The 24,163-nt window shown below is 27.9% G+C and overlaps 1 protein-coding gene across 3 annotated transcripts in view; it reads left to right on the top strand.

Annotated features, from left to right (window-relative positions):
* The first annotated feature begins 5,138 nt into the window (after window positions 1-5,138).
* LOC111687302 (protein Tob1) overlaps window positions 5,139-24,163 on the top strand; it is a 43,228-nt gene continuing 24,203 nt past the window's right edge. The window contains exons 1-2 of one of the 3 annotated variants that reach the window (XM_046946382.1): window positions 5,139-5,311; window positions 23,874-23,938. The gene's annotated coding sequence lies outside the window, so the exon portion shown is untranslated. Of the gene's footprint in view, window positions 5,312-9,808; window positions 10,011-23,873; window positions 23,939-24,163 lie in introns of those variants that run through there. The other 2 variants (XM_046946384.1, XM_023449733.2) reach the window with 2 other exon arrangements.

The following is a 24,163-nucleotide window of genomic DNA, read 5'->3' as shown; positions in this document are numbered from 1 at the left end:
ATAAATTTATGAACAAGCTGCTATTTATTTGGCCCCCACTATTTACATATGTTATGATTCGTATCATGAAACTGAACATGTGTATTCCAGTTTCCAGCATTAGAGTATCTTTTTTTGTGTTTATCTAGCCCAATTTAAATATTTTTAATGTTAGGAAAAACAATAATTTCAAAAGTTAACTGTCATTTTTGACTGCGAAAAGAAGTACACTAAAAGAAATTATGAATAAAATTATACTAACTGAAAATCGCAACGTCTAAATCAGTAGAAATGACAACGATCTCAAACTCAAGATGTAAAGTTATGGCTATTTAACTAACTAACTAACTGACTGACTCAATGACTGACTCACTGACTAACTAACTAACTAACTAACTAACTAACTAACTAACTAACTAACTAACTGACTGACTCACTGACTGACTGACTGACTCACTGACTGACTCACTGACTGACTCACTGACTGACTGACTGACTAACTAACTAACTAACTAACTAACTAACTAACTAACTAACTAACTAACTAACTAACTAACTAACTAACTAACTAACTGCCTAACTAACTAACTAACTAACTAACTAATTAACTAAGTAACTAACAAACTATCTATCTATCTATCTATCTATCTATCTATCTATCTATCTATCTATCTATCTATCTAACTAACTAACTAACTAACTAACTAACTAACTAACTAACTAACTAACTAAATAACTGACTAACTAACTAACTAACTAACTAACTAAATAACTAACTAACTAGCTAACTAACTTTCTAACCAACTAACTAACCAACTAACTAATTAACTAACTTACTAACCATAAGCAATAAATCTTTATTTCTGTTCTATATTAATAAAAGTGGAAAATATAAGCTTTTGTTTTAAAACTCCATTTAAAATAAATTATCTTATAAACCACTATACGGCTTAAGAATTTTCCTGCTCATCAACAACATTACTCTTACTGTCAACAGATTTGCTCAGCGCACTAACACTTTCGCTAACATACATACTGCACTATGGAAATGTGAAAAGAAACACAAATTTTTTGTTAAATTAAAAAAAACGTTGTAGATGTGTGTCAAACTTTTATTTATATTTCTGTTATGAATATTTACAACAAGACCATTGTGCAAGCAGTCATATGTTTTACGTATGTATGTTTCAATTCATGCTGTAAAGACATGTTTGCATTAATCCAGGTTAAAACTTGAGGGTTGTTAGATTTGTTTTTCTCCCCCATTGTGGTTGTTTTTGTAACGTTCCACAACACCACCTGATCTAAACGTTTGTATAAGATTGTGTTGTGGGTAGAAAATGTAAACATTCATTTACATCTGCATACATTTACATAGACAGATTTCAGGTTGGTTTTCTTTTAGCGATATTTTTGTTTGTGCTTAAAATTATACATTACTATTAATTCACACATACATACAAAACTCATACTTAAAACTTCTTTAGAATATATTTGCATTTATATGTATATATGTGTATGTAGATGAATGTACATACAATGTCATTTACATACTAATGTCTGTTATTTTATATTCATACATTTTATTAGGGTAGAAGTCGTTGTAGAGCCAGAGAGTATACTGGAAAGCATATAGTCTAGTTCATAGTCTAGTTTAGTCTAGTCTATAGTCTAGTCTTTAGTCTAAAGTCTAGTCTGTAGTTTATTCTGTAGTCTAACCTATGGTCCAGTCTAGTCTATAGTCTAGACTATAGTCTAATCTATAGTCTAGTATGTAGTCTATACTATAGTCTATTATCTATTCTATTGTCTAGACTAAAGTATAATCCTTAGTGTAGTTTATAGTCTAATCTATAGTCTAGAATAAAGTGTAGTCTATAGTTTAGTCTATAGTCTAGTTTATAGTCTATTATATCATCTGGCTTATAGTCTAGTCCTTAGTCTAGTATGTAGTCTGTTCTATAGTCTACTTAGTCTGGTCTATAGTCTAGACTACAGCTTAGTTTATAGTCTATTCTATAGTTTAATTTATAGACTATAGTTTAATCTATAGTCTAGTCTATAGTTTAGTCTTTAGTCTAGTCTATAGTCTAGTCTATAGTCTATAATCTAGTTAGTCTATAGTCTAGTCTACAGCCAAGCCTATAATCTAGTCCAGTCTAGTCTATAGTTTTGTCTATAGTCTAGTTTATAGTTCAGTCTATAATCTAGTCTGTAATCTAGTCTCTAGTCTAGTCTATAGTTTAGTCTATAGTATTGTCTATAGTCTAATCTATAGTCTAGTCTATAGTATTGCCTGTAGTCTAATCTATCTATATCTATAGTCTTTAGTTCAGTTTATAGCCTAGTCTATAGTCGAGTCTATCATCTGAATACATAGCATACACTAGATTATTTTAAGCCTTAATCTTGTCTTCTGCCATAGAAATAACCAAAATTTAGATCGCCCTAATATACATTCACATATTTTTCGTGTTCGCCTTGAAGCATTAACTCTTTTATTCATCACCTGCCATTTGTCAAATTCCTGTTTTAATGATGTTGTATCTGTTGAGTTTTTCATAATTTATAAACCAACAATTGTATTTTTTGTCCTCCTTTATCAGGCCGTGGAAGGATTCAAAAGATATGTATATATGAGTTTTTGTATATGTATGTAAATTTTAGAGTATAATATTTTCGCCGAAGCTGTAGATGTGTCTTTGTAAGTATTAATTATGAGTATAATTTATTTTACTTTAATAATATTAAAATAAATGCCAAACTTGGCGCTTACATTTAAAAAAAATTGCCTTAAATATTTAAATTGTAAAATTATAAAAATTCCCAGTAAGAAAGTAAAATAAACATTTACCTAATCAAAATAGTAAACTCTATGTCTACAGAAATGAATTTTATATCTTTTTGCACTTTTACAACAACTTTTAGTACTTATAGAACTAACTTGAAGTACTTATATACAATTTTCTTTTAAAGTCTTCTACGATTATTTTCGATCCTTATAATTTTCAAAATTACTAAACGCCTACATTTCTTTTTGTTACTAAAGTCCTGGTTTTAAAAATACATTTAGCTTTAAGAGCTTCGTTGTATTACTTTAAACTTTAAAATCAGGGAGACACACTTTAAGTAGAATGTTTCAAAAAAAAAATAAGGTTATTTGGAAACTAAATTGTCTACACACACACGTACATTCATAAACAAACCAGCACAGTCATAATACGTACATAGAGCAGTGATTTGTGTCTTCATTGAATTTTAATATTTTTAAGTGTGTGTGCTTTACAGGATTCATGCCAGCAACAGAAACATGTAAAAATATGGGGTATCAAAGAAGCGCATACATAGAAAAATAAATGGGATAAAATAAACAGATGATAAATACAAAAACAAAATTTTGCAAACATATACGAGGGCAAGCTGAGCATATTTATTTCTTATTATTATTTTATAATCAAAGCTAAAACATTGACGGATCATATTTAATATTTAGTAGTTCGTATTATAGTCGATGCATAGTCTAGACTACAGTAAAATCTATAATTTAGTCTATAGTCTAGTCTATATTCTAGTTTATAGTCTAGTTTATAGTCTAGTCTATAGTCTAGTCTATAGTCTAGTCTATAGTCTAGTCTATAGTCTAGTCTATAGTCTAGTCTATAGTCTAGTCTATAGTCTAGTCTATAGTCTAGTCTATAGTCTAGGCTATAGTCTAGTCTATAGTCTAGTCTATAGTCTAGTCTATAGTCTTATATATAGTCGCATTTACAAAAATAGTTATTAAAAACTTTTAGTCCACCCTACCTACAACAAACCTAACATATGTGTGTATATAAGTATGTATGTATGCGCATATTCTATACAAAAAACAAACCTACACAGATTTAGACTTTCCGCAACCCACACCATAACTATAAAAACTTTCAACACAAAAATAACAAAAGATTAACACTCACAGTGATATAATACACGAAAAAATACAAGAGATACACAAATTTAAAGAGACAAGAGAGTTAAAAAGCACAAGAGCATAATAAGCACTATTTGACATTTGAACTTTTTTCTACTTAGCAGTGATGAGTTGCTCTCTCCCTCTCTCTAACTCTCTGGTTATAAGTTTTTAGCACTTATTAAGGTTCTCACACATAAGCCAAATGAAGGAATTGTGAAAACAAGGAAAAAAACAAATTTGTTTTTAAACTAAAACACTCTCACTCTCTGCTGTGTATGTTAAACAAATAGTGCAAGTGTATTCAATAGCAAAATCGGCAGCAGCAGCAGCAATAACAACAATAGACTTAGCGTAAAAACCACTTGTGCTACTAACACATTGAACCACAGACACAAAAAAAAAACACAAATGTGGCTCATACTCTTAGTCCTAGTCGCAATTGTACTCGTACTCATAGTCGCCCATAACAGCCAAACAAGGATAATAAGTTTTTGTGTAATGGTGTGTATAGAATTTGTTGTTGATGTTGTGATGATTTTCATGTGGTGTTATATGTTGTTTTTGCTGTGCTATATTTTAAGGCAACAACAACAATAACAAATGCATTTAGATTTATATAGAACACATAACAAACAGTCGCTACTACGTTTTACTCTTTATGCTCTTGCTACATCCTGCTACACCGAAAAGAGCTTTTACGTGTAGAGAAAAGCTTTTTCTGTTAAATTTCTATAGAATTTCATTTTTCAGTTGTATGCTTTAAGGATAAAAATATATGTATGTGTATTGAAAAGAAAAACAGCAGCAATAACAACATTGCAACGACGACATACATTTGAGTTTGTTGTAGTTTTTTTTTTCAGCAATGACGACTACTATAAGTTTGATATGTTGCTGCTGCTAAAGCAGCAACTACTATAACATGATGTGATATTTTTAATGTTTTTTTTTTGTTTGCTTTTCATTTAGCTTAAAGTGAGATTTGCTATAAGATATTGACTGTTTTTGTTGTTGTTTTTGCTTTATTTTGCCAACATTTTTTGGCAACATTTTTCAGCTTTAAAAGTCAGTTACTTGTACGCCTTTGAAAACTTCACACATAGAAACGCGTTTGAAATTCTTACGGATAAAAATTTTATTTTTAAATTGAAGATAATTCTTTAAATAAAGAAAAGAAAGAAAATTACATAAAAATAAAACAAAAACAACGCTAAAAGAGAGTGTCATTTTTATACTCACAGAAAATATAAAAAACACAACTTTAAGTTGTACGTGTGATAAAACAAAAACAAACAAAAATAAGTGAGAAAAAACTTATCACCAACAAAAAAAATTACAGCAAGACTTCAGGCGCAGCAAGAGAAAAGGGAAATTCTTAAAGTAGGAATACTAAGTTAATTAACAAAAACAACAATCAGTAAATATACATTATGGACTTGCTTACATTCTAAAAATTATTATTTTTTTACGTTTTTGTTTTTCTGTTTTCTTATATAAAAATAAATATTGTACGTGTTTAGTAACTAAATGATAAAAAATCGTTAAAATTTTTTAAAGCCACAGTCAACAATTTATTTGTTAGTAAATAAAAATTTCAAAATAAAAATTAAACAAGCTTTTACCATATTCAGCTTTATTCAATTGCCGAGCTGCTAAAATTTACAATTCAGCTAGCTGAATAAACGTTTAATAAAGACTTTTGTCGAAATATTGCAACAAAAAATAATTTTTGACACTATTTAAGCTATTCAGCTAAGCAGAATTTTATTTTTTTAAGAGCTGATTAAGAATAAATACTAAACAGTTAAAGTTAATCATTCAAGGAACTTAATTTCATATTCAGCAAGATTTTTTCAATATAGTAAAATCAATAATAGTTCATGAACATATTTCAGCTGTTCAGCTTACAATAGTTCATTAACATATTTCTGCTATTCAGCTAGCAAAATTTGAAAATTAAGAAAAAAAATGACAACCAGTTAAAATTAACCATACAGCTAACTGAATTTCATGTTCAGCTAACTGAATTTCATATTCAGCTAACTGAATTTCATATTCAGCTAACTGAATTGCATATTCAGCCAGATATATTTTGTTTATTTTATGTGTTTTAACGATAAAAACTCAATTTATTAAGTAGTTGTTTACAATTCAGCTAGCTGAATAAAAGTTTATTAAACAATTTTCTCAAAATAACACAAAGTACATATAAATTATGTTAATAATTTTACTATTCAGCTAGCTGAATTTAATTTGAAAATCAATTTTTATACATTCAGCTAACTAAAGAACCACTTTTAACATTATTTTTTGCTTTTGCTTTTGCTACAACTTCATTTTCCTATTCATCTATATGAATTGCAATAAACTTCTTTTCAATTAGCTGAATATCATTCTTAGTATTTCATTAATGAACATAACCTGCTGAATTTCAGGTTAAAGATAAATTTAACATATTCAGCTAAAACATCAACGTCTAAAAATATCAATTTGTTAAAATTTTTAACTTAAACAACAAACTTGATTAAATATTTAACATTTTATATCTTATTCAGCTAGCTGAATTGTATATTTAAGACAAATTTTATATATTCAGCAAGTTGTAATACAATTTAAGTTTTTTTTTTGATTCCCCTAGAAGTAATGTCATTTTCTGGCAATTATCATTTATTCAGCTAGCTGAATAACAATTTTATTAAGCTTTTTATATGCAATAAAAGAATTGCATCCTAATCAATTGCTGAATTCCTGTTTTAAGCTAATTTAAACATATTCAGCTAAGAAATTTAAATTACAACACTATCGCTTATTATTTGAAGTAATTTCAATTTAAAAAAATTAACTGAATAAGATTTTAACTTCTGTATATACTTTTTTGACATATTTAAACAATATATTATATATTCAGCAATATTTTGCATATTCAGCTGGCAGAATTGTTTATTTAATTAACATTTGGCTCATTCAGCTAGCTGAATTACAACCTAAAACAGTTTAGTTTATACATGTTGAGCTTAAATAATATAAATTGTAATTATCACCGTTAATTTTCTTATTCAGCAAGCTGTACAACAAAATTAAACTATTTTTATACTAAAGTTGTTGACATTTAATCGACAGTTTAGATAACATTCAGCATAATAAAGTCTAATGATCTACAAAATATTTTCTATTCATTTATTCAGCAATTCCATTATTCAGTAAGCTGAATTACAATCAAAGTCATATTTGAAAATTTTACATATTCTGTCCATCGAATATTCATATTCGATTTGCTGAATTAAACATTAAAGCAATATTTTGTATATTCAGCTAGCTGAATTACAATTAAACCAATTTAGCTAGTTGAATGAATCAAAACTTGTCTCTAGTTTAAAAATCTAAAGTTTAAAATTTCAGAGCAAATCTTAGAAAAGTTTTATTAAAAATCAAAAAAACAATACTAATAATACTCATACGCCCACAACTTTTCCTTCTAAGCAATGCTGTCAATCCACGATCATTTAACCAAAAAGTTTGGGTCTAGGTCATTATCATTATCTCTATCACTTTAATACAATGATAAATAAAACGAAACCATTTGAATAATACTAATGTATTTAGTTATTCTTCGTTGCTTATCTATTAAAGAATTTAATAAATTATCGATCCATGGCAAAAGAAGCAACAACAACAAAAACTAGATAAACAAACAAAACATATAAACCTCCCCCAATTAAGAACTAACCCTTGACTAAACACACGAGCACAAGTGAATTTAAAATAAAATAAAAAACAAACACACAACAAAAACCAACAACAACAATAACGAATAAGAAAAATAAAACAAAATAACAAATTTAAATAACAATTTTCCACTAAATTGACAACAATATTACACAGAGCAAAGTAAGACAACAACAATTGAGAAAAAAAAACAAATTATGAAAATAAGTACAAAAAAATAACTGTATATATATCACTACAATTTACTAATACATTCTTATATTTAGTATTACATATGTTTATTTGTTAGTATGAATGTTTGTTTGTATATCTTTCGCTCTGTTTTAAATCCCTTTACATTTGTAATTTATCTTTACTCATTATAAACTGTGCGAGCCATAAAACAAAACATCACAAGTTTCCTTCTTAGTGTTTTTTTTTCTAATGTTCAAAACGTAAATTTGTTTTTTTATTATTTTCTTATTTATTTACGTTGTTATTGTTTTATTGTTGTTGATTTTTGTTCACGAGTGTCGATGTTATTACGGCGACAGTCATTTGATGTTTGGCCTAAAGTACATACGTTTTGTTTTTTCTAATATTTTTTCTGTTAGTTAGATACGTCTTCTTCTTCTCTCTTTTTATCATATGGTTGTGTTGATGTTGATAAAAAATTTATTATTTTGTTATGCAAGAGAGTTGCCAGGGTTTGTTTAGTTTAACAATATGTCGTTTTTCTAAATAGACTATATAATGAACTATAGACGAAACTTAAGACTATATACTAAACTATATTCTAGATTATAGACTAGACTATATACTAGGTTATACACTAGACTAGACAAGATTAGACTATAGACTAAACTATAGATAAGACTATAGACTAGACTATAGACTAGACTATAGACTAGACTATAGACTAGACTATAGACTAGACTATAGACTAGACTATAGACTAGACTATAGACTAGACTATAGACTAGACTATAGACTAGACTATAGACTAGACTATAGACTAGACTATAGACTAGACTATAGACTAGACTATAGACTAGACTATAGACTAGACTATAGACTAGACTATAGACTAGACTATAGACTAAACTATAGACTAGGCTTATAGGAAACCCTGATCCTAAAAGATCATTAGAACAATTGTTATGTCATTTCAACTAACAACACTAGGGCAACACTTTGTACTAGTGATATTGTGCGCACATACTTGGTTTTTAATCTTCTCCCACTTGCTCTCTCGTTCTCCCTTAATTTAGCTTTTGTCTGTGAAAGAGTAAAAAAAGATTAGGGTGTATTTGTTATTGTGTGTGAATGTGTTTTTCTAACATTTAGTATTTGACTAAATAACAGTATTGCTAAAGTTTTGTTTTTGTTGATGTTATTGTGATTTGCCTTCGTCACTAATGTCTGTGTAGTGTGTGTTTTTCCTTTGCCTGTGGGCCTTAGCGGGCATACAAGTGAGTTTAAGTTTTTCTTGCTTGTTTTTTTTCTTCTCAATATTTTGTTGTTATTTTTATTTAAACAGTTTTTTTTTTCTTTAGTCTAATGCTATTATTATACTCGTGCACTTACACTCAAAAAAAAAAAAAATAAACAACTAAAACATTTACCATTCACGAGTTTAGCAGTGAAAAGTTGTTGCTGTTGTTGGTGTGAGCAAAATAATCATTAAAAATGTTATTGTTGTGAGTGAGTGAGTTAGTTAGTGTGTGTCTGGGTGTGTGTGTGTAAGAGTAAAATAAAATTATGTTTGTGTGTCTTTTGCTGTCTATTTGTTGTCGTCGTCGTAGTTGCTCTACTTAGCAATTGCTCTACTCTGGCATAGTATTCTGCTGTCGTCTGTCGTAGTTAACAGTTGTCGTGGTACGTTGCTCATCATCACATGTGAATTTACGGTGAAGAGGAGTACAAAAAAAAACACACAAAATTTTTTTTGTATTGTTTAGTGTCAAAATAAAGCAAGAAAGAAAAAAGCTTAAAATTTTTTTAAGAAAAAAATTCTAACAAAAATAGAAATAAATACAAAAGTCAGCTGTTCGAATCGTATTTTTTTTTATATCTGCAACAAAAATATTACAAATTTTTTTTATAAAAAAATTAAAACAAATTTAAGTTTAAGTTTTCGTTTTTTTATAAAACAACAACACACGGTTAAAATTTTTAATAATTTTAATAAAATAACGTTATTTTAAAGAAATAAAAAACGTTATAATTTGGTGTTTAGTGGATAAAAAACAAAAAAAAAAGTGTCATTGCTAACAAACAACAAAAATTCCTTTAAACAACCACAAATCACTCATACGTCTAGAGGTCCCTTATGTAGAAAAAAAAACTAAAGAAAAGAAAACGTAATAAAAAGGTTTGTGTTTAAATAATTAAATTTTTATTTAATTTATTTTAAGTTTTCCTTTGTGTTTATATATGTATAAGTTTTTAAATGTCTAAGTGCAAGTGTAGTAGTGTAAACTTTTAAGTGAACAAGCAACAATATAATATTAACAATTACGTAAAACAAATTCATAAAAAATCATAAAAAAATATTAAATAATTAATAAAAATTTATTAAACATTAAATTTTATAACAAAATTAATTTATTAAACATTAAAATTTTGTTCATAAAAAAAACAAAATATAAATCTTTTGTTCTAAACCCATAAAACCGTCAAAAAGTATTTAAATGTCAAAAATAAACAAATCTTTTTCTTCTACTCTAATTAAATAATTACATAATTTACTTTGTAAAAAAATGTATTTTTGTTAAATATTTATTTAAATTTTCTTAAGTATTTTGTTTTAAATTTTTATCACCTAAAGTAAATAATTTTACTCCAAAACTGTTACTTACGGAAAATATTTTTATTTATTTATATAAAAAACAAAACAGGAAAAAATCTGTTTATATAATAACACAAATAAACTTAAACATTTATTGTTGTTAATTTAATTAAAAAGAATTATAATAACAATAACAAATAAATAAAAAAAATAAACAACTTAAAAAAACACACACACACAATAAGTGCTTGACAAAATTTAAAAAAAAAAAGTTAATTTTAGATCCCAGTGAACTCATTTAGGGTTTTAATTCCAAAAAAAAATAAAGTAAATATTAAAAAATATTTTAAAATTAAACAAACAAGTGTCGAAAGTTTAAAAGAAGATTAAAAACGAATTTTATACAAAATACTTTTCCACTTAATTACTTAAATAAATGAAATTAACCAATCACCATTAACCAGCTGGAATTGAACCTTTTAACTCTTACAATGATAATTTAGTTTTATCAAGTTCTTTCGTATACAATTTTTAAAACAATTAACTTTCTTCAAAGGATGTGAAAATAACTTTTGGGATAATAACTGTATTTTGAATTACATTTGAAGTAATTGCAATTGAAATTTTACCAATTACATTGACTTCTATATGTAATTGCAGTTTTGTCAATTCAAATTGCTTGTAATTGGAAAAAAATTTTCATTTGCATTTAATTGGGTACTTTAATTACAATTACTTGTAATGTGTAATTGGTAAAATTTAATTACAAGTAATTGGCAAAATTTTAATTACAACTTCAAGGTAATAGCACAATTACACATTACAAGTAATTTTAATTAAAATTTTAACAATTACAATAACTTCTATATGTAATTGCAGTTTTATTGCAATTAAAATTCCTTGTAATTGTAAGCGAAAAAAATTCCAATTATAAGTAATTGTAATTCAATTACAAGTTATTAGCAAAACTTCAATTACAACTGAAGGCTTATAGATCAATTACACATTACAAGTAATTGTAATTGATTATATATAGTGAATTACTTAATGTAATCATTAATCCTCCACCTCAGTAGCCCAATTACAATATTTGAAAACCTTTTAAAATTTGAAAATATTACAACTCATAAAAATCTGTAGAAACTTATAAATAGTTTCCCCTGCTAAGCTCTTCTAAAAATACACAAAGGTCTTCAACAAGTCCAGAATAAAAACTAACGATTTTGATTTTGCGAAGCTCTTCAAGAAGTTCGAAAAGATCTTTAACGCATCCAGAACACAAACAAGTGTAGCAGTGTTTAAGTCGACCGATATTTTAGGATATAGCACGAACATATATTTTCTGGACATCATGTAAATCAAGTGAAAGGTCTTTTGAATAGCTTTCTTTTGATATACACATCGAATATTGACCCCGAAATATATTTAAAAAATCTTGGGTTTTTCGGAATTTGGTTCATATCTCTATTATTTATGAATCAATTTTAAGTTAAAAACTTCTTTGTTAACTGAACTGATAGAACCAATTGAGATTTAAATTCGACCGATGTTACGTTTGTATCCCAAACGTATAACCCTTATTCTAGACATCTTTTGAATATCCCTCTTTTGATATACATATCGAACACAGACCCCGAAATATATTTACAAAATCTTGGGTTATTCAGAATTTGGTTCTATTTCCATTATTTATGGATGAATTTTTAATTGAAAACTTTTTCGTAAACTTGGCTGATAGAACCAAACAAGATATAGATGCCGAATTGTTCTTAAGCTATGGACGGACATCACGAAAAATATTTCGAATATCTTTCTTTTGATATACATAACAACACTATCAATATATTTACAAAATCTTCTGTTTTTTCGGAATTTGGTTCATATATCCATTATATTTGAGCCAAATTTTAAGTTGAAACTATGAAAACATGACTAACCAAACAAGATTTTGTTCTCAACCTATAAAAAAGACGCTCATATTTAAACTCAAGTTTCCTTTCCATTAATGTAAGTTCGTTGCCTACTACTACAGTGTGGACTGTTGGAAAGTTTTTAGGGAAAACTTTCTTACAATGAAATACGGTTCTAGATTTAACCTTATTACCTAATATCGCCTTAAATGCCTTCTGACTGTCGGTAAATATGTTAAACCTTAGTGGCGCACTATTTGTCGTAATTCAATTTGAACATTAGGGAGAAGGGGGATCATTCGCCATAGAATATTTCACTGTGTGTATGCGGAAAAGTTTAAAAAATAAGTACATTAATATGAATTAGGAAAGTTCGAAAGAAATAAAACTAAGCCAACACATCTAAGTGTCCGAACAAAAAGAATATGTATTGTGGTTTTAATTTGAGGCCGCCTCAAAAAAACGTGGCATATGGTCCCCCTTCTACCCTTCGTTGTTGCTCGGACTTCGCTAGATAAGTTAGAAAATAGTACATTACTGTTTCTGGTATGGTATATTCCATTTGCGATCAGTGTTTTTAAGTTGCTGGTATGTTCTGTAGGTGGTATGCAAGTACGATATAGTTTTGCCTTCCAATGTGTCCATTATACATTGACGACATGTCCTACAATCGCCTTTAAGAAACCCAATTTTATAAGTAATTTCACAACGTTAAGTTTAAAGATCTATTTAAAAAAGTGTTATTTTAACAATGTTATAAAACTTTAATTATTAATTGTATGTTTTTCATTCAACATTGTTATTTTAACTAATTTTCTTCCATTTTAAATAACATTTATTTAAAAATAAACACAAATAACTGAAACAATTACTTTAATTTAAATTTATACTTACATAATTCTTTTTCTATTTTTTGTATACATTAATTAGCAATTGTTAGTTAAATATTAAATTACTAAAACAAAACAGCAACAGACATGGAAATGGAAATGAGACAGTTATAGTATTTACTTTATTTAACTATTGCATTGAATCTTCATTATAGTATCTGTATTTTACTAATGTAATTGTCATGTCAATTTTTTTATTATTATCATTCAACAAAAAAGTTAAAACGTTTTGTCATTAAAAATAACAAAACAACAATATGGGTTATAGATAAATGTTAAATGATTGAAGACGAGGCGACAGTAATGAAATAGTTTTAGGTTTTAATCATAAGAGATAAAGAGGTAATTGTTGAAAAATTATTTTGTAAACATTAAAATTTAACAATTAAATAATTGTCTTTAAACAAATAAAAGATGAATACTTAAAGATAATACGTTTCTTTTTAAACTATTTACCAAAAGGTTAGAAGATTTTTTACAGCTAGAACTTTAAATTAGTTCGAGTTAAGTTCTAATTCAGTACTAGTTTAGTTCTAGTTCTGTTTTAGTTGTGTTCTAGTTCTGTTCTAGTTTTGTTCTAGTTTTGTTCTAGTTCTGTTCTAGTTTTGTTCTAGTTCTGTTCTAGTTCTGTTCTAGTTCTGTTCTAGTTCTGTTCTAGTTCTGTTCTAGTTCTGTTCTAGTTCTGTTCTAGTTCTGTTCTAGTTCTGTTCTAGTTCTGTTCTAGTTCTGTTCTAGTTCTGTTCTAGTTCTGTTCTAGTTCTATTCTAGTTCTGTTCTAGTTCTGTTCTAGTTCTCTTCTAGTTCAATTCTAGTTATAATCTAGATCTGTTCTAGTTCAATTCTAGTTCTAATCTAGACCTGTTCTACTTTTTTTCTTGTTAGGTTTTTGATCTAATTCTGTTCTAGTTCAGATTTTTTTATATCAGACAGTTTTGCTAATTTTTGTCTCTCACTGTAAATTGCACTGGCATTTAATTTTTTCACCAAATACATAAAAATATACACAAGATTGTGTGAGGATTTTTTTTATGCGATTTTTGTATTTTGACTTTATTCTTATACGATTAGAGATGTATAAATATAAATATATACAAACAAATATTTCATAGATAGATATTACTCATAGTAAAAATAACAACAAACACCCCCAATATTGCGAAAATACTCAGTCGTTGTAATCCTTGCTTTGTTGTTTATATTCCCTCAATATGTGCTACGTAACCTAATTTAATTTTTGGTAATATTTTATAGCCAATGTTGTTGTTTTACAATAACATTGTTATCATATTTTTACGCTATTTACGTGATGACAATTTTGAAAAAGAAAATAAACAAATTCTTGGAAAAATTCAATAGATCTTTTGGCATTTTCGTTTGTTTATAAATACTTTGTTTGTAGGTATTTTTATGTCACTTCAGATGTTTTATTTTATGTTTTGTTTTTTTTTTTACTTTTTTCTTATGGTGTATTTTTTATGTAATTTATTTTAGTTTTATGTGTATTATATTAATAATATAAATGTATCTTGTCTCTTAGTTTTGTTAAATTTTATTAACAGCTGACATTGCGTGAGACTTTTATGTATTCTATTGGGAGTTGCCACTTGTTTTTCTGTATTCCTTTTATTATGTTTTATCTTTTCTTTGACATTCTCCTAGAACAGTAGTTTGTTTATATACATTTGACATTGCTGTGTTTGGTATCTCTTAAAATGATTGACTGACCCGCATGTAGTAACCCAGCGAGCAAGAGGATTTGAAATTTATGTTTTAGTTAAGCTAGAAGTGGACTAAATAATAATTTGAAAGTAAAAGTTGCTGTCAAATTGACTTAAAACTTAAAGTTAATACCTCTCTTTGGATTTGAGAAAACTTTATGGATTATGTTTTCATTTACATTGTATATATGTTTGTTGGGTTATTTGATTAACTGTATGATGGATTCACAGACACGTTCACATTGTGTGCAGTTCGTAATTTCAATTCTCACATAATAATTTATTTATTAAATTGAATGGCTAGTAAGTGTATGATAATCACGTTAATTTCTTTTATAATGTTTTTTTCTGCTGTAAATTAGAGGTGGAGTTGTTCTAGTTTTTTCCTATATAATTATTAACATTCATTTGCTCACCCACACAAGTTGATAAAAATATCGATAAATATTTGTATATATACTAGATACATTTATAAATGCAATATACATAGTTTTGTTATACATACATAAACAAATTGCTCTTCTTTATATAAAGGAGTTTCCCTATTTACCTATATATGTATATGTATGCTTTCATATATATAAAAGCAACCATAACTATGATTTTTCCAAAATATAGGTCACTACAAACACATACATAAGTATTTCTCTATGTACAAAAGGCATATAGTGTTTTTTAGCAGTATATAGCAATGTTTTTTTAATTGGAACATGTATGCAAAATTTTTTGGTCGCGTGCCAATATAAGAACCTATTTCTGTTCTACCATTTTCTTATAGTTACTTTTTTAACTCATTATAAATGATTTTATTTTTTGGAAAGCAAACAAAATTTTCTTCATGTGTACATAAAATATTTAAGCCAACGAATCAAAACAGAATATGGAGAGATTTTTGTTAGCAATGACAATTTTTACATTAGGGATTTGGTTTGTTATTCGTAAAATATCAAATATTTATTTATGTTAATATGCAGGCAGCAAAATTAAAACCCAGCAAACAGAGAGGTTTAATGTTAAAATGGAGAACAAGAAGTACAACTTGAATTGAACTAGAACAGAACTAGAACAAAACTTTAACAGAACTGGAACAGAACTAGAATAGAACTAGAACAGAACTAGAACAGGACTAGAACAGAACTAGAACAGAACTAGAACAGAACTAGAACAGAACTAGAACAGAACTAGAACAGAACTAGAACAGAACTAGAACAGAACTAGAACAGAACTAGAACAGAACTAGAACAGAACTAGAACAGAACTAGAACAGAACTAGAACAGAACTAGAACAGAACTAGAACAGAACTAGAACAGAACTAGAACAGAACTAGAACAGAACTAGAACAGAACTAGAACAGAACTAGAACAGAACTAGAACAGAACTAGAATAGAACTAGAACAAAACTAGAACAGAACTAAAACTAGAACAGAACTAGAACAGAACTAGAACAGAACTAGAATAGAACTAGAACAGAACTAGAACAGAACTAGAACAGAACTAGAACTGAACTAGAACAGAACTAGAACAAAACTTGAACAGAGCTGGAACAGAACTAGAATAGAACTAGAACAGAACTAGAACAGGACTAGAACAGAACTAGAACAGATCTGGAACAGAACTAGAACAGAACTAGAACAGAACTAGAACAGAACTAGAACAGAACTAGAACAGAACAGAACTAGAACAGAACTAGAACAGAACTAGAACAGAACCAGAACTAGAACAGAACTAGAACAGAACTAGAACAGAACTAGAACAGAACTGGAACAGAACTAGAACAGAACTAGAACAGAACTAGAACAGAACTAGAACAGAACTAGAACAGAACTAGAACAGAACTACAACAGAACTAGAACAGAACTAGAACAGAACTAGAACAGAACTAGAACAGAACTAGAACAGAACTAGAACAGAACTAGAACAGAACTAGAACAGAACTAGAACAGAACTAGAACAGAACTAGAACAGAACTAGAACAGAACTAGAACAGAACTAGAACAGAACTAGAACAGAACTAGAACAGAACTAGAACAGAACTAGAACAGAACTAGAACAGAACTAGAACAGGAACTAGAACAGATCTAGAACAGAACTAGAACAGAACTAGAACAGAACTAGAACAGAACTAGAACAGAACTAGAACAGAACTAGAACAGAACTAGAACAGAAATAGAACAGAACTAGAACAGAACTAGAACAGAACTAGAACAGAACTAGAACAGAACTAGAACAGAACTAGAACAGAACTAGAACAGAACTAGAACAGAACTAGAACAGAACTAGAACAGAACTAGAACAGAACTAGAACAGAACTAGAACAGAACTAGAACAGAACTAGAACAGAACTAGAACAGAACTAGAACAGAACTAGAACAGAACTAGAACAGAACTAGAACAGAACTAGAACAGAACTAGAACAGAACTAGAACAGAACTAGAACAGAACTAGAACAGAACTAGAACAGAACTAGAACAGAACTAGAACAGAACTAGAACAGAACTAGAACAGAACTAGAACAGAACTAGAACAGAACTAGAACAGAACTAGAACAGAACTAGAACAGAACTAGAACAGAACTAGAACAGAACTAGAACAGAACTAGAACAGAACTAGAACAGAACTAGAACAGAACTAGAACAGAACTAGAACAGAACTAGAACAGAACTAGAACAGAACTAGAACAGAACTAGAAAAGAACTAGAACAGAACTAGAACAGAACTAGAACAGAACTAGAAAAGAACTAGAAAAGAACTAGAACAGAACTAGAACAGAACTAGAACAGAACTAGAACAGAACTAGAACAGAACTAGAACAGAACTAGAACAGAACTAGAACAGAACTAGAACAGAACTAGAACAGAACTAGAACAGAACTAGAACAGAACTAGAACAGAACTAGAACAGAACTAGAACAGAACTAGAACAGAACTAGAACAGAACTAGAACAGAACTAGAACAGAACTAGAACAGAACTAGAACAGAACTAGAACAGAACTAGAACAGAACTAGAACAGAACTAGAACAAAACTAGAACAGAACTAGAACAGAACTAGAACAGAACTAGAACAGAACAGAACTAGAACAGAACTAGAACAGAACTAGAACAGAACTAGAACAGAACAGAACTAGAACAGAACTAGAACAGAACTAGAACAGAACTAGAACAGAACTAGAACAGAACAGAACTATCACAGAACTAGAACAGAACTAGAACAGAACTAGAACAGAACTAGAACAGAACTAGAACAGAACTAGAACAGAACTAGAACAGAACTAGAACAGAACTAGAACAGAACTAGAACAGAACTAGAACAGAACTAGAACAGAACTAGAACAGAACTAGAACAGAACTAGAACAGAACTAGAACAGAACTAGAACAGAACTAGAACAGAACTAGAACAGAACTAGAACAGAACTAGAACAGAACTAGAACAGAACTAGAACAGAACTAGAACAGAACTAGAACAGAACTAGAACAGAACTAGAACAGAATTAGAACAGAACTAGAACTGACTTTAAAGTAGCATAGGACTAGAAGTAAACTCAAACTTATGTTTGTTGGGTTTATCACAAGTCCATAAACAAGATTTTTTTTACATTGGTGAGAAATAGAAAAAAAGTTTGATGGTCTTAAATATTTATGTCAAAACTTCAATTTTAAAAAATATCCTCTAGACACTAAGTAATCTCAAGTTAATTTAACATTGATTCTTGGAACATATGCAAAAATATTTATGGAAATTTTTTATTACTAAAATTAAAACACACACACAGGCAAATATTTTATGCCATGGGTTTACAACTTGGAAAATATTTTAAATTTGAAAATAGAATGGTTGCAAATTGTAAAGCCATTTCAAAAACATATTTAAATAAAAAATGATTTCAAATTATGCTCAACCTTTCAATACAAGCTTAAATCTTTAAGAAACATTTATATTTTACTAGGAGTCATATGACGAAGAATACAGTAACCTTTGTATTTTAGGATTTCAATATTAACATTCATGTCCCGCAATTAATAAACATTTTGCTTAATGCGCCTTGTGATTCATTACAAACCATTTGTTTTGTAAATTACACAATTTTCAAAAATGTCAACATATTTTGGTTCAAAACCAAAAAAAATAAATAAAGATAAAAGAAGGAAAAATCCCAACCTTATGCTGCTTGCTGTCTTAACTAATTAAAAATTTGTCAAAATTAATTAAAATACAAAAATAATAAAAACTAAAAATTACTACAGAATAAAAAGCAAATGAAGAAACACAAATCAAATGACAAAAAATTTATTTAGAAAAAATTTTCACTATCTAAATCATTCAGAGCGCAAAAGAAAAGCATCTATAATTTGCATATATGTTTTTTTTTTTAAAAAAATCACATCAAAATTTACAAAAATAAATCATAACAAAATTTACAAGTCAAAAATTACCTAACAAAAAAATATTCTTGCTGATGAAGCGCCCAAAATATTAAAAAAATAATTTAAAAAAAATGTTAGCGTTAAAAATATGAAAAATTTAAATTAATATATGGATAGACAGACAAATTAATAAATTTAAATATGTATGAAATTTAGTATAAATACAGACAAATAAATAAGAAATAAATTTAAACAAATATATTGCTTGCGATTATTTGCGCAAATGGATGAGTGAAATGCGTTAAAATTAAAATTAACGTTAAATATATTTTTTTAATACAAATAAAACAAGGCAAAACTAATAGGTGGAAACATTTACAATTACTATATAAAAATATTTACCTTAAAAAATACTCAAACTAAATTCATCTAAAAGAAAACCCAGCAAACATATTACAGAACAGAACTAGAAGAGAACTAGAACAGAACTAGAACAGAACTAGAACAGAACTAGAACAGAACTAGAACAGAACTAGAACAGAACTAGAACAGAACTAGAACAGAACTAGAACAGAACTAGAACAGAACTAGAACAGAACTAGAACAGAACTAGAACAGAACTAGAACAGAAATAGAACAGAATTAGAATAGGACTAGAATAGAACTAAACCAGAACCAAAAGTGAACTAGAACAGAACTAGAACAGAACTGGAACAGAACTAAAACAGAACTAATGTAGAACTAGAACAGAACTAAAACTGAACTAGAACATAACTAGAACAGAACTAGAACTAGAACGGAACTACAACAGAACTAGAACAGAAAGAACAGAACTAGAACAGAACTAGAACAGAACTAGAACAGAACAAGAACAGAACTAGAACAGAACTAGAACAGAACTAGAACAGAACTAGAACAGAACTAGAACAGAACTAGAACAGAACTAGAACAGAACTAAAACAGAACTAGAACAGAACTAGAACAGAACTAGAACAGAACTAGAACAGAACTAGAAAGAACTAGATCTGAACTAGAACTGAACTAGAACTGAACTAGAACTGAACTAGAACTGAACTAGAACTGAACTAGAACTGAACTAGAACTGAACTAGAACTGAACTAGAACTGAACTAGAACTGAACTAGAACTGAACTAGAACTGAACTAGAACTGAACTAGAACTGAACTTGAACTGAACTAGAACTGAACTAGAACTGAACTAGAACTGAACTAGAACTGAACTAGAACTGAACTAGAACTGAACTAGAACTGAACTAGAACTGAACTAGAACTGAACTAGAACTGAACTAGAACTGAACTAGAACTGAACTAGAACTAAACTAGAACTAAACTAGAACTGAACTAGAACTGAACTAGAACTGAACTAGAACTGAACTAGAACTGAACTAGAACTGAACTAGAACTGAACTAGAACTGAACTAGAACTGAACTAGAACTGAACTAGAACTGAACTAGAACTGAACTAGAGCTGAACTAGAACTGAACTTTAACTGAATTTGAACTGAACTTGAACTGAACTAGAACTAAACTAGAATTGAACTAAAACTGAACTGGAAATGAACTGGAAATGAACTGGAACTAAACTAGAACTGAACTAGAACTTTTAGTTTGGATGGGTAAAATTCTGTCAAATTTATTCAAAGAGAGCGAAATCCATATTGTCATCGGATTCCTCAGGTTCTTCTTCCTTCTTCTTCTTCTCTTCCTTCTTGGGTTCACCAGCGGCAGGGGCGTACTGAAGTAGAACTGAACTAGTACTTAACTGGAACTAAAACTGAACTAAAACACTACCAACATTACCCTAGAGCTGAACGAGAACTTAGCATATTTTTAAACCAATTCTTGTTGGGTTGTATTGAACTATTTATGCACATTTGTACGAGTCGTCATACCTTTGCTCTTACGTATTTGAAAATATCTTTATTATTATTTTTTTATGCTCTTTTTGTTTCAATTATTTTTAATTTAAATGCCAGGGTTAAAAAATCAAAAACAATTGAAAAAGAAATAAACTATTTATAAATTTATTTTCTACTTTGTATTTTATAGTGAAAATAAATTATTAATACATATACATTAGTGAAAACATACATTATAGGTTATATAGTAATGCTTAACTAAATAGCACAGAATAAATGAATGAGTAATGTAGTTAATGCAGTTATTTCCTACATTACTTGGTAATGAGGGGTTGTTATTAATAACATTATTTCATGTTGTAGTGTATGTTTTATGGAAACTATTTCCCTTATACACACACATAACATTTATAAAAATTTACTGAAAATAATTTCTTTTATATTTACTTTTAAATTATGTATTTTTAAACAATAAAACTAACAGCAAACAATCGAAAAGTGTTATAGGAAAATACCCCAATTATATCTGTATATAAATCATATGACAAGTTGTTTAAATTAAAGATTTCAAAAATACACTTTTAATAATAATAAATAATATGTGTTTGTGTGTGTTGCTTCGTTTTATTTGTATTTATTTAATAATTTCATTTAAGTATATAGTTAACGAAATGTGTAAATTGTTTTTCAATTGAGTTGAGTGGGCATTTGTTGAGTTTATTTATTTTAAAATTTTATATTCATTTTAAACACACACACACACACAACCAATCTTTGCGCTTGAAATGAAAATTTGTAATATAAAATTAACAAAAATGTTATTTGTTTAAACTTTTCGTAAATTAAATGTAACATTTTGGTTTTGTTTTTTTTTTTTTTTTTTTTTTAATTTTAATAAAATTTTTTAGATTAAGTTGATTTATGGCGTCTTGTTTTAAATTTGATTTTAAACGTTATTTTTGTTTATTTTAAATATTTGTTGTGGAAATTTTCAAATTTACTTTTAATAGATTTTCAAGTTTAAGTTCAAGGTTTTAGAATTTCATACAAGAGATAAATGAGAACAATCTGTTTGCAATTTTAGAACTTTCCTATAGGGTTCTATAGTTTAAACGAAAATTCGACTTTTCGACTTTTTGTATTTAGTTAAAAGTCGACTTTTGGACTTTTTGCATTTAGTTAAAAGTCGACTTTTTAACTTTTCGACTTTTTGCATTATATGAAAAGTCGATTTTTCTACTTTTCGACTATATATATTTTATAAAAAGTCGACTTTTTTCGACTTTTTCCGACTTATCGATTTTTTTTAGACTTTTTCCGACTTTTCGACTTCTTTCGACTTTCTTTGACTTTTTTCGACTCATCGACCTTTTTCGACTTTTTTCGACTTTTCGACTTTTTTCGGCTTTTTTCGACTTTTTCCGACTTATCGACATTTTACGACTTTTAGACTTTCTTCGACTTATCGACCTTTTTCGATTATCGACTTTTTTCGATTTTTCGACTTTTTTGACTTTTTTCGACTTTTTACAACTTTTTGACTTTTATTAACAAAGTCGGCTTTTCGACTTTTTTCACAGACGATAGTCGAGTTATCGACTTTTTTGGAAAAAAAGACGACTTCGACTTTTCGACTTATTTCGACAAAAAGTCGATTGTTCGATTATTCAAAAGTCGATTTATAGAACCCTACTTCCCCCTCTAGTCTAGAAATAGTCCTTTTAAAGATTAAAATATAATTTAGTACCAAATTGGATTTAAGTACCATTTAGGTACTTTTTAGTACAAGACAGAATGAAGGCTTATTAAGATTAAAAATTTACACCTTTAAGACATTATGTGACGTATTAATAAATTTACTTAAAAAAGTACTTTTTATTTAAAAAAGGGATTTTAGATCCCTGTCATTAAAGAACCCCAAATTCGACCACATCTTTTATAAACAAAATTTTTAATAAAACAAAATTTTTTGTTTATATTTGCCCAAGTATTTTTTTTAGCAAAAATTTTTTTTGATGACCAGAAAACAAAAGTAGGCGTTAAGCTACAAAAAAAATAATTTTTTTTACAATCAAACACCGCGAATATTTATTATTTTGAATGTTCTTCAAAAAAAAAAAAAAAAACAAATCCAAAAAGAATAAAAAAATCAAAATAATGCAAACTGTGTAGGAGGTGGTCAGTTCGTTGATTTTAAATAATTTTCTTTAATTTTTAAATAATCTATTTATGTAATCCCAAGAATGTTATTTTTTTACGGCAGTTTAATGCGTATAATGTTAAATTTAAATCAAAAATAAAATTTTTTGCAAATAAACATTTTCTATAATTTAATTTGCTTTTATTTTCATCAGACACAAACAAATGTGTTCGTCATAAAATTAATACAGTTAAATATTAATAAATTTAAAAATGCAACATCATGACATTCCATAATTTGACATAAATTTCGTATTAAAACAAGACAAATATAATAAAAAATAAAAAGCTTTGTTAAAAATTAATCATAAATTTTTAATTAAAAAGGATGGAAGAATTAATTATAAAAACTCATTTACTTTAAAGCTTTTGAAATGATTTTTCTTAATAATAAAATATGTATAGAACTATTTTTTTATAATTATTAGCATTTTATACATTTGAATTTTTACTAATATATACTTACAATTTTCTTTATCTTTTTAGGTAATTTCTAAAGTGCAACAACCCTATTTATATAAGAAAAATTTTTTAAATTAATAAAATGAGTGGTATGTATAAAAACCTATATAAAGCATAATAAGTTCTAGTTCTGTTTAAGTTCGAGTTCAGTTATAGTTCTAGTTCTGTTCTAGTTCTGTTTTAGTTCTGTTTTAGTTCTGTTCTAATTCTGTTCCAGTTCTGTTCTAGTTCTGTTCTAGTTTTGTTCTAGTTCTGTTCTAGTTCTGTTCTAGTTCTGTTCTAGTTCTGTTCTAGTTCTGTTCTAGTTCTGTTCT

The sequence above is a fragment of the Lucilia cuprina genome, chromosome 3, assembly GCF_022045245.1.
Source record: "Lucilia cuprina isolate Lc7/37 chromosome 3, ASM2204524v1, whole genome shotgun sequence".
In the NCBI taxonomy this organism is placed as follows: domain Eukaryota; kingdom Metazoa; phylum Arthropoda; class Insecta; order Diptera; family Calliphoridae; genus Lucilia; species Lucilia cuprina.
This window is presented reverse-complemented; position numbering and strand designations above follow the sequence as displayed.